The 18,982-nt window shown below is 37.9% G+C and overlaps 1 long non-coding RNA gene across 3 annotated transcripts in view; it reads right to left on the reverse strand.

Moving 5' to 3' along the window:
- LOC111531214 overlaps positions 1–18,982 on the reverse strand; it is a 78,916-nt gene that overhangs the window by 30,517 nt on the left and 29,417 nt on the right. For all 3 annotated transcript variants that reach the window (XR_002728180.1, XR_002728181.1, XR_002728179.1), the window contains exons 2-3: positions 8,921–9,116; positions 8,679–8,747 (exon numbers count right to left, since the gene is read on the reverse strand). This is a non-coding gene — a long non-coding RNA (uncharacterized LOC111531214). The remainder of the gene's footprint in view (positions 1–8,678; positions 8,748–8,920; positions 9,117–18,982) is intronic.

Here is an 18,982-nt window from a genome sequence, read left to right on the forward strand (position 1 = left end):
TCTTCTTTTAAGAAATGCCTATTAAAATATTTTGCCCATTTTTGATCAGATTATTATTTTTTCTATAGAGTTGTTTGAGCTCCTTATATATTCTGCTTATTAATCCCTTGTCAGATTCATACTTTGCAAATATTTTCTCTCATCCTGTGGATTGTCTCTTCATTTTGTTGGTTGTACCCTTTGCAGTGCAGAAGCTTTTTAACTTGATGTGATCCCATGTGTTCATTTTCGCTTTGGCTACCTGTGCTTGTGGGGTACTGCTGAAAAAAATCTTTGCCCAGATCATTTTCCTGCAGATTTTCTCCAATGTTTTCTTGTAATAATTTCATATTTTGAGGTCTTAGATTTAAGTCTTTCATCCATTTCAATTTGATTTTTGTATATGGCAAAAGTAGGGGTCTAGTTTCATTCTTCTGCATATGGATATCCAGTTTTCCCAGCACCATTAATGGAAGGGACTGTCTTTTCCCCAGTGTATGTTCTTAGCATCTTTGTTGAAAATGAGTTCAGTGTAAGACTGTGGATTTAATTCTGGGTTCTCTATTCTGTTCCATTGGTCTGTGTATCTGTTGTTATTCCAGTACCACGGTGTTTTGGTTACTATGGTTCTGTAGTATAATACAATTTGAAGTCAAGTAATGTGATTCCTCCAGTTTTCTGCTTTTTGCTTAGAATAGCTTTGCATATTCTGGGTCTTTTTTCATGCCACATAAAGTTTAGGATTTTTTTTTTCTATTTATGTGAAGAATGTCGTTAGTATTTTGATAGGGATTGCATTGAATCTGTAGAGTACTGGGAGTGGTGTAGACATTTTAACAATATTGATTCTTCCAATCCATGAGCATGGAATACTTTCTCCATATTTTGGTGTCCTCTTCAATTTCTTTCATCAGTGTTTTATAGTTTTCATTATAGCAATCTTTCACTTCTTTGGTTAATTTGAGGTGTTTAATTTTATGTGTGGCTATTGTAAATGAGATTACTCTTTCAATTTCTTTTTCAGATTGTTCAATGCTGGCATATAGAAATGCTACTGAATGTTGTTATGTCAATTTTGTATCCTGAAACTTTGCTGAATTTTTCATCATTTCTAGTAGATTTCTTGTGGAATTTTAAGGTTTTTCTAAATATAAGATCATATCATCTGCAAACAAGGATAATTTGATTTCTTCCATTCCAATGTATATGCCCTTTATATCTTTCTCTTGTCTCATTGCTCCAGCTAGGAATTCCAGTAATGTGTTGAATAACAGTGGTGACAGTGGGCATCCTTGTTGTGTTCCAGAATCTAGAGGAAAATCTTTCAATTTTTCCCCATTTAGTATGAAACCAGCTGTGGGTCTGTCATATATGGCTTTCATTATCTTGAGATAAGTTCCTTCTATCCCCTGTTCTTTTGCAGGTTTCCATCATGAAGTGATGTTGAATTTTATCACATGCTTTTTCTGCATCAATTGAAATGACCATATGTTTTTTATCCTTCATTCTGTTGATATGATGTACATCATTGATTGATATGTGTATTTTGAACTATTCTTACATCCCAGAGATAAACCCAATTTGGTCATGATGAATGATCTTTCTAATACATTGTTGAATTCAGTTTGCTAGAGTTTGTTGAAGATTTTTGCACCAACACTCATCAACAATATTGACCTCTAGTTTTCTTTTTTTTTGATATGTGTTTATCAGGTTTTGTTAGGGTAATACTGACCTCATAGAATGATTGTGGAAGTCTCCCCACTTCCTCCAATTTTGGAATAGTTTGAGTAGGATTGCTTTTTGTTCTTTAAAGGTTGGGTAGAATTAATCAGTGAAGTCATCAGGCCCCAGGCTTTTCTTTATCGGTAGACTTGTTATTACAGCTTCAATCTCATTACTTGTTATTGATCTGTTCAGGTTTTGGATATCTTTCTTGTTCAAGCTGGGTAAGTTGTATGTGCCTAGGAAACTGTCCATTTCTCCTAAATTTTCCATTTTACTGACATATATAGCTCATCATAGCCACTAATGATCCTCTGAATTTCTGCAGTATCAGTTGTAATGTATCCTTTTTCACTTCTAACTTTATTAGTATCTTCTCTCCTTTTTCTTAGTTTGGCTAAATGTTTGTAAATTTTGCTTAAATTTTCAAAAAAGTAATTTTTTGTTTCTTAGGTCTTTTGTATTGTTTTCTTCATTTCAATTTGATTTATTTCTACTCTGATCTTTATTATCAATTTTATTTTACTAATTTTGGGTTTGGTTTGTACTTGCTTTTCTAGTCCTTTAAGATGAATCACTACATTATTTACTTCAAAGGTTTCCTCCTTTTTAATGCAGACACTTATAGATATATACTCCCCATTAGGACTGCTTTTGCTGCATCACATAGGTTTTGGCATGTTGTGTTTCCACTTTCATTTGTTTTAAGACATTTTTCAATTTCCTTCTTAATTTCTTCATTGACCACTGGTTATTCAGGAGCACACTGTTTAATTTCTGTGTAATTTGTACAGTTTCCAAAATTCCTCTTCTTATTGATTACTAGTTTTATTCCATTGTGGTTAGAGAAGATGTTTGATATTATTTCAATTTTTTGAGACTTGTTTTGTGACCTTACTTATGGTCTATCCTTGAGAATGATCCATGTGCTGAGAAAAAGAATGTGTATTCTGCAGCCATTGGATGACATGTTCTATAAATATCTATTAGATCCATTTGGCCTACAGTTTAGATTAAGTCTGATTATTTTTGTTGGTTTTCTGTCTGGAAAATCTGTCCAATGCTGGAATTGGGGTGCTGAAGTCTCTAGCTATTATTGTATTGAGGTCTGTCTCTCTCTTTAGCACTAATAATATTTGCTTTATATACCCAGATGCTCCAGTGTTGGTTGCATATACACTTTAAATTGTTACATCATCTTGTAGAATTGACCCCTTTATCATTTTATAGTGATCTGTGTTTCTTCTTATAGTTTTTGTCTTCTTCAAATCTATTTTGTCTGATGTAAGTATAGCTATTCCTATTCCTTTTTTGTTTCCATTGGCATTGAATATCTTTTTCCATCCCTTCATTTTCGGACTATGTGTGTCTTTATAGGTAATGTGTGTTTCATGTAGGCAACCGATCAATGGATCTTCTTTATTCATCCAATCAGTCTCTCTACATCTTTTGATTTGATTCAGGAGTTTAGTCCATTTACATTTGATGTTATTATTGATAAATAAGAACTTACTCATGTCAGTTTGATATTTGTTTTCTGTTTGTTCTGTGATTTTCCCTTTCTTCTTCCTTTTCTTGCTGTCTTTCTTTACTGAAGGTGACTTTCTCTGGTGATATAATTCATTTTATTTAATTTTTATTTTTTTTGTATCCATATGTTTTTTAGTTCAAGGTTTACCATTAGGATTGCAAGGTTTACCATTATAAAACTATCTTATAATCCATTATTCTAACCTGATAACTACTTAATGGTCTTGGCATTAAAAAAAAGCAAAAAGAAAATTAATAGAAACTCTATTACTTAACTTTGTCCCCCTGCATTTTAACATTTTACTGTTTTATTGATATTATACTGTCTACATCTTAAAAAGTTTTTAGTTATTATTTACGATTGACTCATCATTTAGTCTCTCTACTTAAGATATGAGTAGTTTACACACCACAGTGACATGTTATAATATTCTGTGTTTTTCTGTGTACTTACTATTACCAGTGAGTTTTGTACCTCCAGGTGATTACTTATTGCTTATTAACATCTTTTTCTTTCTAGTTGAATTACTCCCTTTAGCATTTCTTGTAGGACACATCCGTTATTGATTAAATCCCTTAGCTTTTATTTGTCTGGCAAAGCCTTTGTTTCCCCAGGTTTGAAGGATACTTTCACCAGATATACTATTCTAGGGTGAGAGTTTTTTCCCTTCTGCACTTTTAATACATCATGCTCTCTCTCCTGGCCTGTAAGGTTTCCACCGAAATGTCTGCTGCCAGATATTTTGACATTCCATTGTATGTTAATTGTTTCTTTTCTCTTGCTGCTTTTAGGATTTTTTCTTTATCCTTGACCTTTAGGAGCTTGATTATTAAATACCTTGAGTTAGTCTTCTTTCAGTTAAATCTTCTTGGTGTTCTATAAACTTCTTGTACTTGGATATTAATATCTTTTTCTAGGTTTGAGACTTCTCTGTTATTATCTCTTTGAATAAACTTTCTGCCCCTATCTCTTTCCTTCTCTACCTCTTCGTTAAGGTCACTAGATTTGGCCCTTAGAGGATATTTTCTAGATCCCATAGGTGTGATTCATTTTTTTTTTCTTTTGTCTCCTCTAAATATGTACTTTCAAATAGCCTGTCTTCAAGCTCATTACTTTTCCTTCTGCTTCCTCAATTGTGCTGTTGTGAGACTCTGATGCATTCTTTAGTATGTCAACTGAATTTTTGAGCTCCAGAGTTTCTGCTTAATTTTTAAAAATTATTTTAATTGCTTTGTTAAATATATCTGAGAGAAATCTGCATTCCAACTCTGTGTTATCTTCCATTTCTTTGAGTTTCCTCAACACAGCTATTTTGAATTCTCTGTCTGAAAGAGCATGTATCTCTGTTTATTGGGATTAGCCCCTGGTGGCTTATTTAGTTCACCTGGTGAGGTCATGCTTTCCTGGGTAGTCTTGATGCTAGTATATGTTCTTTGGTGTCTGGGTATTGAAGATTTAAGGATTTATTGTATTCTTCACTGTCTGAGTTTGTTTGCTCTTTTCCTTCTTGGGGAGGCTTTCCAGATATTTGAAAGTACTTATGTGTTGTGTTCTAATCTGTATCTGCTTTTGTGGGCAACCCAAGCCTAGTAACACAGTGGTTCTTGCAGACTTACAGAAGTACTGCCTTGATGGTCTTGGACAAGACCCAGAAAAATTCTTTGGATTACCAGGCAGATGCTTGTTCCTTTCCCTTTCTTTCTTCCACACAGAGTCTCTTTCTGCACTCTGAGCCACTTATAGGTGGGAGTAGAGTGACACAAGCACCCCTGTGGCCACCACCACTATGACTGTGCTGGGTCAGACCTGAATCCAGTACAGCACTAGGTCTCACCCAAGGCCTGATGTAACCACTCCTTAGTTACTGCCTATGTTCACTCCAAGCCCTGCAGCTCTTTAATCAGAAGGTGGCAAAGCAATCCAGGCCAGGCCTGCATCCTTCCCTTCAGGGCAGTGAGGTCCCTCAGGTCCCAGGTGGGTCCAGAGGTGCTATCCCGGTGTCAGAGACTGAAGTAAAACATCTTAGATGCCCATCTAGTGTTCTCTTGTACTGCCACTGAGTTGGCATTCAAATCACATGACACAGTCATTATGTAAAGTGAAATAAGCCAGGAAAAGAAAGAGAAACATCACACGTTTTCACTTATTTGTGGGATCTAAAATTCAAAACAATTGAACTTGTAGAGATAGAGAGTAGAAGGATGGTTATCAGAGGTTGAGAAGGGTAGTAGGGGTTTTTGGGGAAAGTGGGGATGATTAATCGATACAAAAATTAGAAAGAAAGAATGAATGAGCCCTAATATTTGATAGCAAAAAATGGTGACTATAATGAATAATAATTTAATTGTACATTTTAAATTAACTAAAAAAGTATAACTGGATTGTTTTAACACAAAGGATAAATGCTTGAGGGTATGGATGACCCATTTTCCATGATGTGACTATTGTGTCTTACATGCCTATATCAAAATATCTCATGTACCCCATTACTATATACACCTACTATGTACCCACAAAAATTAAAAATTAAAAGAAAATTCCTCCAAAGAGTTGTCTATTCTCCGTGTCTCCATACCATGTATTGTCACTCTCTTGTCACACATCAATCAATCTTTGATTTCAAGCCTCCAACTGAAATCTCTCTCACTAAGGTCACTGATAATCTCCATATTGTCAAATCCTATAGTCAATCCTCAAATCACATCTAGTTTGATCGCTCAGCAACATTTGTGACAATTGATTTTGCCCTCATTCTGGAAATACTTAACTTGTATTTCGTGACAATAATTTCTTCTTATGTTCCTCCTACCTTACTAGCTACTCATTCTCATCTCTTTCACTCGATTCTTTTCCTTCCTGAATTTGAAATGTTGGAATGTGCCAGAGCTGGTCCTTGGACTCATTCTCTATCTATACTTATTCACTAAGTCATTGTACTGAGTCTCACAGCTGTATTTACAACTTATAATCTGATGACTTCCAAATGTATATCTCCATCCTTGAAATACATACTTGTAAATCCAACTTTGTAATAGACATTATCACTCGCATATCTCAAACTTAACAAACTCTTAATTCCCAGCCCTAGTCCTGCAAAACCTGGTCTTCCTCCATTGTCTCCCTTCTTGGTAGATGCTGCCACCACTAATGTTGCTTAGGATAAAATCCTTGGAACAACCCTTGAATCTCTTTCTCTCACATCCAAAATGCAATCCATCACCAAATCTTGTTACTTTCACCATTAATATATATCCAGAAACTCTGGAACAAGATATTGTAAACTTACTTTTCCATGCTACCATCCTCTAAATTCAAGTAAATATTCTGGAAATTACTGAACAGAAAAAATAAAAGGACTCTGAAATATGGTAAGAAACTATATGAGTTAGCAACCTAAAGAGTTGAGGAATAAGAATGCTATGATTCTTATTCCTCACTGGGGACACCTGCAATCCAGAACTGCCAACAGGCATAAACAACAAAAACAAAAACAAACTTAACCTTGCTTTCTCTGATCTATGTTCTGATAAAAAGCCCAACAGAGACCTAGCGGACAGCCCCAACTCCTGTTCTACAACCAAAGTACCTGAGAATAACCTGATTTGCACAGAGAGGCATATGCAAAGCTCCTGGAAAATCCAGCTTCCACCCACAACGAGGTAATCAGCAGGTGAGCTGATCTGCCCACATAAGTAGTTTCAGAACCCTGATGGGCCATTTTAACTCCTGATACACAACTAGGACACTGACAGCTCACAGGAGTAGCAGGGAAGCTCCAGCAGTCCAACCCAACACCTGTAGTGCTCAACACCTATAGTACTCAACACCTGTAGTGCTTGCAGGCTAAACACCTGTAGTGCTTGCAGGCTGGTCTACCTGCAGTGGAAGCAGAGAAGGGCTGGTCCACCCAATTTCCATTCCAAATCCAGGGCACCATCATCTCTTAGTCCTCTATTAATTGGCACAAGAAGACTCAGTCCCAGTAGCTTCTGCCTCAACCCCTACAGGATAACATGGCTCAATGACACTAGGTGGCCCAGCAGAGTGCTTTGTGCCATGGCAGATGGCACTAATAGGGAATAAATGGAAACTGAAGCACCATCAGAAAGACAAAACACATCAGAATGGCTCTGAAAACTATTGTCATTAGACCTAAAAACCACAAAAATAGGCCAGAACCTATATTCTAAACCTAAACAGGATCACTGCTTGCTAAAATAGATTTAAGAATCAAAAAATTCCTAAAATAGTAACCAAAATATCCGTGATAAAATGGAAAATCATTCCTTATGCAAAGAACTAGGAAAACTACAATTTGATCGAGAAAACATAATTAACTGATATTAATACCAAGATTATTCTGAAGTTGGAGTCAACTGATAAGAAAATTAAAACTGCTCTCATAAAAATGCTTCAACAATTAAAAATATCTTTAAACAAATGCAAACAGAATATCTCAACAAAGATATAGCAGTTATTTATTTTTAAAAAAGAACCAAATGTAAATTATAAAAATAAAAAATACAAATAGCCAAAATAAAATTTAAAACTCATCAGATGGACTCAATATTAGATTAGAGGTGAGGAACAGAATCAATGAAGTTAAAGACATATCAACAAAACTTATTCAATCCAAACAAAGAGAAAATATCATGAAAAAGAAACAAAAAGAAGAGAGTCTCAGGGATCTGTGGAACAATAACAAAAGACAGGACCACTGTCTGTTATTATCAGAATCCCAGTAGGAGATGAGAAAGAATGTGGGGCTGAAATAGTAGTTAAATAATAACAAGAAACAGGGGTAACAAGCCAGGCATGGTGGCTCATTCCTGTAATCCCAGTGCTTTGGAAGATTGAGGTGGAAGAATTGCTTGAAGCCAGGAGTTTGAGACCAGCCTGGGCAACATGTTGAGACCTGATACCTACAAAAATGAAACAAAAATCAGCCAGGCATGGTGGCACATGCCTGTAGTCTTAGCTACAGGGTCACATGAGCCTAGGAGTTCAAGGCTGCAGTGAGCTCTGATTGCACCACTGCACTCCAGCATCCCCTAGGTGGCAGAGCAAGACCTTGAAGAAAAAAGAAAAGAAAAGAAAAGAACAGAAGAGAAGAGAAGAGAAGAGAAGAGAAGAGAAGAGAAGGAAGGAAGGAAGGAAGGAAGGAAGGAAGGAAGGAAGGAAGGAAGGAAGGAAAAAGGAGAAGAAGAAACAAAAGTAACAAAAATAAAACAAATAATAAAATAGAGACTGGTGATGTCAGGAAGATGGCAGAATAGAAAGTCAGAAAACTTCCTTCCCCCAAAGGAGACACCAATTCAACAAGCAAAAATACACAGATCAATTCCCTTCAAGAGAAATCCAGAAACAAGTTAAAAGGCTCCTGCATCACAGACAAGCTAAAACCAGCCACACTGAAGCTGGTAGGAAAATTAATGGTACTCACTCGCCATGGTCTCTCTGCCCAGCTTAGTATAGCATGATCAGCAGAAAACTCCCAATTCTTGGCTTCTTCCTAGAGAGAAAAAGAAGAAGGCTGAAACATATGTCCAACATGAAGACTTTTTCAGGAGAAGGCTGAGGAAATAATTTCTGTCTTCCCTGTATCTGCAGACTCGTGAAAAAGTGTGCTAGGTTGAAGGCTACTGAGAACAAGGGCAAAAGTTTAGACAAAAAGCACTCACTCACCATACTCCCTCCTCCCAGCTCAGCATAGAACGAGAGGGTGAAACTCCCAACTCTCAGCTTCTCTCTAGGAAGGGAAAAAGTTGTGGCATGTGTCCCACAGTCTGTCTTTTTGGGGGGACTGCTCGAGAAATGGGTTTCTGTCTCATCGCTCTCAGAAGGCGGACAGGGCTGGCATACTCTAGATGTCTGGGGGATGCTGAAAACAAAAGAGATGTAAGTGATTTGCTGCTATTCCACAGGACATGCAGTAGAGAAGACAGATGTTAACACAGCTCAAAGGCTTCTCCTTCAGGGAGGGGAGACAGAAGAGTAAAGTGTGTGTTTAACATTATAGCTTTTTGGGGTCTGACCAAGAAACTTGTTTTACTTTAAAACAGACTTTAATTTATTTTACTAGATAAAAAGCACTGATATGGTTCAGTACACTCTAGAAACCTGGGAGAAACTAAGAACTAAAGGGAGATGTGAACTAATAAATCTCTTTAATTAAACATTTGCATATACAAGTCCAGAGAAGAAATATACACATAAAATGTCTGAAAGGACCCTCTAATTAGGCTGATTTGTGAATGTCTTTCCTTGCACAAAGCCAGCCTATAAAGATTTGGAGAGGTGGTCATTTTCTTAAATGCATGGATCCAACATAAAAGTACAAAGCAAACAAGGAAACAAGAAAACACGACACAAAGCCAAAACAACAAATAAGTCTCCAGGAACTGACCTTAAAGTAAAGGAGATATATGAATTATTTGACAAACAATTCAAATATCCATCATAAAGATGCTCAACAATCTCAGAATATGATACATAAATAAAATGAAAATAACAAATCAACTGAAAACATAAAAGGAGCCTAACAGAAAATTATGAGTTAAAGAATACAATAAGTGAACTGAAAAATTCACTAGACAGTTTCAACATCACACTTGATCAACCAGAAGAAAGAAGCCACAAACTTGAATACAGGTAATTTGAAATTGTTAGAGAAACAAAAATAATAAAAAAGAAGTGCAGAAAGTCTAAAAGGACTTATGGGACACAATCAAGTGGATCAATATATGCATTATGATATTAAAAGAAAAAGAAGAGACATAAAGGGACAAACATTTATTTAAAGAAACAATGGCCTAAATATCCAAAATCTGGGAAAGAATATGGACATCTAGACTCAAGAAGCCCAACAGAACCCAACTAATAGGAAACCAAAGGACTTCAAACTGACAACATTATGGCTAAATTGTCAAATGGCAAAGACAAAGAGAAAATTTTTAAAGAAGAAGTGACTCATGACATATAAGAGAGTCCCATAAAACTATCAGTAGATTTATCAGCAGAAACCTTGCAGGTTAGAAAAGAACGATGTGATAGATTTGAAGTAATAAAAAAAAAAAACTGTTAACTAACAATATCATATCCAGAAAAACTGTCTTTCTAAATAGAAAGAGAAATGATTTCCCATATAAACAAAAGCAGAAAGAGTTCATGACCACTAGATGTGCCTTATGAAAAAATGCTAAAGTGAGTCCTTTGAAGCTGATATGAAAGGATAACAGAAAACAGCACAAAGACAAATGAAAGTATAACCTCCACTGCTAAAAGTAAACATATGGACAAAACAAAATATTATAATACTGGAGAAGTCGGGCAAGATGGCTGACTAGATGCATCCAGGTGAACCAGCTGCCACTGAGGGACTGGGACAACTGGTGCACTCCTAACAGATATTCAGAGGTATGGCACTAAGAGTGGAGGGAGGAAAGACCAGAAGCTTGGCTGAAGAAGGAGGAAGCTGGAAACCCTGCACAGGGCGACAGTGCACCAGGACTTGTTCTTGGCCTCTGACAACTCTGGGAGAATGGGTGAGTTGAACTGGCAAGAAGCAACATGCTCTACAATGGGCTTCTGGAATTCTGGCAGGAGGAGACTCCCTCCCACCATGGACACTTGAGTTGACAGGGAAAGCCATTAGAGAAGTGGTAGGGGCAGCACTCCAGCTGGTGTAGAGCCCAGAGGGTTTGATGTGGGAATGTCTATAGTGAAGTGCAGCCAGGAATGGCCATCTTCCTAGGCTCAACTTGCTTCCATAGGAAACTTTAGTCCTGGGGGAACTGTCCATGCCTGAACTCTACAGAATTTTCCTGCCCATTACACAAAACCAGTCCAATCTGAACATCCCTTGGTCTGCTGGCCTCTCCCAGGGCCTCAGCCTGGCTGGACTTGCTTGCAGTGTGACATCAGGTGCCCTGGGGGCCTGCATTATAGCTCTTGCACTGGTGAACCATGCCTGACCAGAAAAGAGTTCCAGCAGAGTGACCCCCACAGACACATAACAGCCTGTCCCCTCCCACACTCCACTGCAGTTTCCCACGAGAGCATGGACACCTCCCCCCCACTATTGCTTTGCCACTATGCATATGCATGGACAGACGTTGCCTTCTCTGTCCCACCATTGTGTGTGTGTGTGTGTGTGCATGTGCCTGTGTGTGTGTGTGTGTTTGTGTACGTATACCTTGCACTGCCACTGCTGCAGTGTGATTGCATTAGTCCTCCCATCCCCCAACCATATGGCCATTGCAGTCAGAGTCTTTGCAGGCACAGAGCCTGTTAGCACCACTCCTATCAGCATCTTGCCTCTGGGCTAATACTGCCACTGGAGTAAAACTAGGCTTAGAAAACAAATGACACTCTGCCACCCTGAGAGGCCACCTCTACCTGTGTGAATGTGCACAGGGGGCACACACAGTACTGCTTCTGCCAATACCCCACCTCTGTGCTGACAACAACACTGGCATGACGAGGTGCACAGTAACAAGTAGGGGTCCCCCCCTGTGCCCAAGCCATGCTACCTCCTCTGCTTCTGCAAACACCCATATGGAGGCCTGCACCCTGGCACCTGCTAATGCCTTGTGGTAGCCAACAAGCATGTTGCTGCTGCCACTGCTGCTAGGACATGTGAACAAGAACAGATCTCACTGCCACAGCCCTATGAAATTCTTTGGCTGCCGCCACCCATCAGAGTGAGCCCTGCCCCCTAATATCTTCAGAAACAAAGCAAGTTGACTGTACCCACCAAATGCCACAAACTATCAAGGTCATCAAATAGGATAAGAGGAAAACAATTCATCCATAGGACAGCAACCTCAAAGAATAAAGGAACATTAGCCCATAAAGATGAGAAAGAACCAGCACAAGAAACCTGACAGCTCAAAAAGCCAGAGTACTTTCTTTCCTACAAATTATCACAGTAGCCTTCTAGCAAGGTGTCTGAACCAGGCCAAGATGGCTGAAATTACAGAAACAACATTAGACATGTGGACTGGAATGTTACAGAAACTGACAGGCAAAATAGCCAGCATAGAAAACAATATAACTAATCTGATAGAGCTGAAAACACATGCTACAAGAATTTCATAATGCAATCACAAGAATTAATAGCAGAATGGACCAAGAGGAAGAAAGAATCAGAGCTTCAAGACTGCCTTTCTGAAATAAGACAGTCAGAAAAGAATAAAGAAAAAAGAATGAAAACGAATGAACAAAACCTCTGAGAAATATAAGATTATGTAAAGAGACCAAATCCATAACCCATTGGTGTCCCTGAGATGAGGAGAATGGAAGCAACTGGGAAATTATATTTCAAGATATCATCCATGAGAACTTTCCCAATTTAGCTAGGGAGGCCAATATTCAAATTCAGGAAACGCAGAGATCCCACACAAGATAATTCACAAGAAGATCATCATCAAGACACATACCCAAGGTCAAAATGAAGGAAAAAATGTTAAAGGCAGTTAGACAGAAAGGTCAGGTCACATACAAAGAGAAGCCCATCAAACTAACAGTGGACCTCTCAGCAGGAACCCTACAAGCCAGAAGAAAATTGGGAGCCAATATTCAACATTCTTAAAGAAAAGAAACGTCAATCAAAATTTTCATATCCAGCAAAACTAAGCTTCATATGCAAACAAGAAATAAGATTCTTTCAAGAAAAGCAAATGCTTAGGGAATTTGTTACCACCAGACCTGCCTTACAAGAGCTCCTGAAGGAAACACTATAAATCAAAAGGAAAGATCATTACAAGCCACTTCAAGAACACATTTAAGTTCATAGACCAGTGACAACAAAAAGCAACCACAAAAACAAGTCTATATAATAACTAGCTAACATGACAGGAGAAAATCCACACATAACAATATCAACCTTGAATGGAAATGGGCTAAATTTCCCAACTAAAAGGCACAGGCGGGCTGGATAAAGAAGCAAGGCCCAATGGTATGCTATTTTCAAGAGATCCATCTTCCATACAATGACATCCATAGGCTCAAAATAAAGGATGGAGAAAAATCTAGCAAGAAAATGAAAAACAGAAAAAAAAAAGCAGAGGTTGCAATTCTAATTTCAGAGAAAACAGATTTCAAATCAACAAAGATGAAAAAGGACAAAAAAAGGCATTATATAATGGTAAAGGGTCCAATTTAGCAAGAAGATCTAACCATCCAAACTCTATATGCACCCAACACAGGTGCATTCACGTTCATAAAGCAAGTTCCTTGAGACCTATGAAGAGACTTTGTTTCACACACAATAATAGTGGGAAACTTCAACACCCCACTGCCAATATGAAAAAAATCATTGAGGTTAAAAAAATCACAAAAAAATTCAGGACTTGAACTCAACACTTGACCAAATGGACCTAAAACACATTTACAGAACTCTCTACCAAAAGACAACAGAGTATACATTGTTTTCATTGCCACATGATACATACTTTAAAATCAACATGCAATTGGACATAAGACAACTCTCAGCAAACTCAAAAAAAAAAAAAAAAAAAACACAGAAATCAAACCAACCACACTCTTGGACCACAATGCAATAAAAATAGAAACCAAGGCAAAGAAAATTGCTCAAAATCATACAATTATATAGAACTTATATAGAACTTAGACAAGTGACTCCTGAACCACTCTTGGGTAAATAATCAAATTAAAGAAGACATCAAGAAATTCTTTGAAACTGATGAGAAGAAAGACACAACAAGCCAGAATCTCTGGGACACAGCTAAGGCAGTGTTAAGAAGGAAATTTATAGCACTAAACACCACATCGAAAGGTTAAAAAGATCTCAAATTAACAACCTAACATCACAATTACAAGAATTACAGATGCAAGAGAAAACCAATTGCAAAGCTAGCAGAAGACAAGAAATAACCAAAATCAGAGATGAAATAAAGGAGATTGAGACACAAAAAAACATACAAAACATCAATGATCCCAAAGGTTGAAGAAACTAGACCAACCAGTAGCTACATTAATAAAGAAAAAAAGAAAAGATCCAAATAAATACAATCAGAAATGGCAAAGGGAACTTTACCACTGACCTCACAGAAATAAAAATATCCATCAGGGGCCACTATGAACAACTCTATGCACATAAACTAGACACTCTAGAAGAAATCGATAAATTACTGAACACATACAAACTCACAAGACTGAAAATAAAAAAGACATTGAATCCCTGAAAGATCAATGAGCTCTGAAATTTAATTAGTAATAAATAGCCTACAAACAAACAAACAAACAGCCCTAATTCACAGTCGAGTTCTATGAGATGTACAAAAAAAAAAAAAAAATCTGTACCGCTCCCACAAAAGCTGTTCCAAAAATTAAGAACGTGAGACTCATCCCCAACTCACTATATGAGGCCAGCATCATCCTGATGCCAAAGCCTGGCAGAGACACAAAATATAAAACTTCAGGCCAATATCCTTCATGAACATAGATGCAAAAGTCTTCAACACAATACAGGCAAACTGTATTCTGAATCCAGCAGCACATTAAAAAGTGAATCCATCATGATCAAGTAGGCTTCATCCCTGGGATACAAGGTTGGTTCAACACATGCAAATCAATCCATGCAATTCATCACATAAAAAGAACTAAGGACAAACATCACATGATTATCTGAATAGATGAAGAAAAGGCTTTCAATAAAATTCAACATCGCTTTATGTTAAAACTCTCAATAAAGCAGGAGGACACAGGCCTGGCTTGCTTTGCCACCTGTTGACTTCAGAACCCCAGGGCCTTCAGGAAACTCAAAGAAAATCAAGATAACACAGAGAAGGAATTCAGAATTCTATCAGATATATTTAACAGAGATTGAAATAATTAAGGATAATCAAATGGAAATTCTGGAGCTGTAAAATGCAATTGGCATACTGAAGAAAGCATCAAAGTCCTTCAGTAGCAGAACTGAAGGATTAGTGATTAGAAGAAAGAATTAGTAAGCTTGGACACAGGTTATTTTAAAATACACATTGAGAGGATACAAAAGAAAAAAGAATAAAAAACGATGAAACATGCCTACAAGATCTAGAAAATATCCTCAAAGGGGTAAATCTAAGAGTTATTGGCCTTAAAGAGGAGGTAGAAAAAAAGACAGGGGAAGAAAGTTGATTCATAGGGATAACAACAGAGAACCTCCCAAACCTAAAAAAAAGATATTGTTATCCAAATACAAGAAGTTTATGCAACACCATGCAGATTTAACCCAAAGAAGACTATCTCAAGGCATTTAATAATCAAACTCCCAAAGGTAAAAAATAAAGAAAAATTCCTAAAAGCACAAGAGAAAAGAAACAAATAATATACCATGGAGCTCCAATACATCTGACAGCAGACTTCTCAGGGGAAATCTTACAGGCCAGGAGAGAGTAGCAAGATATATTTAAAATACTTAAGGAAAAAAAAAGTTTATCTTAGAATAATATATCTGGCCAAAATATCCTTCAAGCATAAAGAAGAAAAGAATACCTTCCCAGAAAAACAAAAGATGAGAGGTTTCATCAACACAAGACATTCTCCAAGAAATGTTAAAGGGAATACTTCAACTAGAAAGAAAAAGATGCTAATTAGCAATAAATCATCACCTGAAGGTACAAAATTTGCTGGTAATATTAAGTACACAGAAAAACAGACACTGTCACTGTGGTGTGCAAACTACTCTTATACTAAGTAGAAAGAATGAATGATGAACCAATTGAAAGTAATAACTTCAACAACTTTTAAGAGAGACAGTACAATAAGATATCAATAGAAGCAACATAAAGTTAAAAAGCAGGGGGACAAAGTTAAGACATAGAGTTTTTGTTACTTTCCTTTTTGCTTGCTTGTTTTTTTTACGCAGAGTGTTAAGAAGTATAAGGTTAAAACAATGAATTATACAATAATATTTCCAAGCCTCATGGTAACCTCAAATCAAAAGTCATACAATGGATACACAAAAAATAAAAAGCAGCAAAGTAAGTTATATCACCAGAGAAAAGAACCTTCACTAAAGGAAGACAGGAAGCAAAGAAGCAAGAGAAGACCAGAAAACAACAAAATGGCAGGAGTTCTTACTTATCAGTAATAACATTGAATGTAAAGGGACAAAATTCTCCAGTTAAAAGAAATAACCTAGCTGAATGAGTTAAAAAAAAAAAAAAAAAAGACACACTGATCTGTTCACAAAACAAGTCTTAAAACACACACACACACACATACACAAAGTAATATCAAGCATCTTCTCTGATCACAGTGGAAAACTAGAAATCAATAACAAGAGAAATTTTGGAAATTACACAAATAAATGGAAATTAAACAAGGCCACTGAATGACCAGTAGTCAAAGAAGAAATTAAGAAAAAAAATGAAAAATGTCTTGAAACAAATAATAATGGAACATAACATACCAAAACTTAAGGGATACAGCAAAAGCAATACCAAGAGGGAAGTTCATAGCACAAATGCTTACATCATAAAAGAGAATAAACTTCAAATGAACATTCCAATGATGCATCATAAAGAACTACAAAAGCAAGTGCAAACCAAATGCCAATTAGTAGAAGAAAGGAAACAATGAAGATCATAGTAGAAATGAATGCAATTGAAATAAAAAAAAAAAGATCAATGAAACAAAAAGTTGATTTTTTAAAAAATTAAACAAAATTGAAAAACCTTTAGCCAGACTAAGAAAAAAAGAGTGAAAATGCAAATAAATAATATCAGAAATGGGATCTGGCAAGACGGCTGAATAGGAACAGCTGCAGTCTGCAGCTCCCAGCGAGACCAATGCAGAAGGAGGGTGATTTCTTCATTTCCAATTGAGGTACATGGTTCATGTCATTGGGACTGGTTAGACAGTGGGTGCAGCCCATAGAGGGTGAACAGAAGTAGGGTAGGGCCTCACCTCACCTAGGAAGCTCAAGTGCTGGTGAACTCCCTCCCTAGGAAACGGAAGCTGTGAGAGACTGGGCTGTGAAGAATGGTGCTATCCAGCCCAGATACTACACTTTTCCCACAGTTTTTGCAACCTGCAGACCAGGAGATTGCCTCGGGTGCCTACACCACCAGAAACCTGGGTTTCAAGCACAAAATGGGGCAACTGTTTGGGCAGACACTGAGTTAGCTGCAGGAGTTTCTTTTTTAACACAGTGGCCCCTGGAACCCCAGCGAGACAGAACAATTCACTCTGGAAAGGGGGCTGAAGCCAGGGAGCCAAGTTGTCTTGCTCAGTGGGTTGCACCCCCAGAGAGCCAAGCAAGCTATGATCCACTGGCTTGAAATTCTTGCTGCCAGCAGAGCAGTCTGAAGTCGACCTGGAACGATGGAGTTCGGTTGGGGGAGGGGCATCTGCCATTACTGAGGATGGAGTAGGTGGTTTTCCCCTCACAATGTAAACAGAGCCACCAGGAAGTTCAGACTGGGTGGAGCCCACCGCAGGGCAGCAAAGGGGCTGTAGCCAGACTGCCTCTCTAGATTCCTGCACACTGTGCAGGTCATCTCTGAAAGAAAGGCAGCAGCCCCAGTCAGGGGCTTATAGATAAAACTCCCATCACCCTGGGACAGAGCACATGAGGGAAGGGGCGACTGGGTGCAGCTTCAGCAGACTTAAATGTTCCTGCCTGCCAGCTCTAAAGAGAGCAGTGCATCTCCCAGCACAGCACTCGAGCTCTGCTAAGGGACAGACTGCCACCTCAAGTGGGTCACTGACCCCCATGCCTCCTGACTAGGAGATACCTCCCAGCAGGGGTCGACAGACGCCTCATACAGAAGAGCTCAGATTGGTATCTGGTGGGTGTACCTCTGGGACGAAGCTTCCAGAGGAAACAATAGGCAGCAATCTTTGCTGTACTACAGCCTCGATGGTGATACCCAGGGAAACAGGGTCTGGAGTGGACCTCCAGCAAACTTCAGCAGACCTGGAGAAGAGGAGTCTGATTGTTAGAAGGAAAACTAACAAATAGAAAGCAATAACATCAACATCAATAAAAAGAACACCCACAAAAAACCCATCCAAAGGTCATCAGCATCAAAGATCAAAGGTAGATAAATCCACTAAGATGAGGAAAAAACAGTGTAAAAATGCTAAAAATTCCAAAAACCAGAATGCCTCTTCTCCTCCAAAGGATCACAACTCCTTGCCAGCAAAAGAACAAAACTGGATGGAGAATTAGTTTGATGAATTGACAGAAGTAGGATTGAGAAGGTGGGTAATAACAAACTCCTCCAAGGTGAGGAGCATGTCCCAACTCAACGCAAGGAAGCTAAGAACCTTGAAAAAGGTTCCAGGAGCCGCTAACTTGAATAACCAGTTTAGAGAACATAAAAGACCTGATGGAGCTGAAAAAACACACCACAAGGACTTTGTGAAGCATACACAAGTATCAATAGCCAAATTGATCAAGCAGAAGAAGGGATATCAGAGATTGAAGATGAATTTAATGAAATAAAGAATGAAGACAAGATTAGAGAATAAAAAAGAACAAACAAAGCCTCCAGGAAATATGGAACTATGTAAAAAGATCAAACCTATGATTGATTGGTGTACCTAAAACTGACAAAGAGAATAGAACCAAGTTGAAAAATACACTTCAAGATATTATCCAGGAGAACTGCCCTAACCTGGCAAGACAGGCGAACATTCAATTCAGGAAATACAGAGAACACCACTAAGACACTCCTCGAGAAGAGCAACGTCAAGACACATAATCGTCAGATTCACCAAGGTTGAAACAAA

This window comes from Piliocolobus tephrosceles, chromosome 12, assembly GCF_002776525.5.
Source record: "Piliocolobus tephrosceles isolate RC106 chromosome 12, ASM277652v3, whole genome shotgun sequence".
In the NCBI taxonomy this organism is placed as follows: Eukaryota; Metazoa; Chordata; class Mammalia; order Primates; family Cercopithecidae; genus Piliocolobus; species Piliocolobus tephrosceles.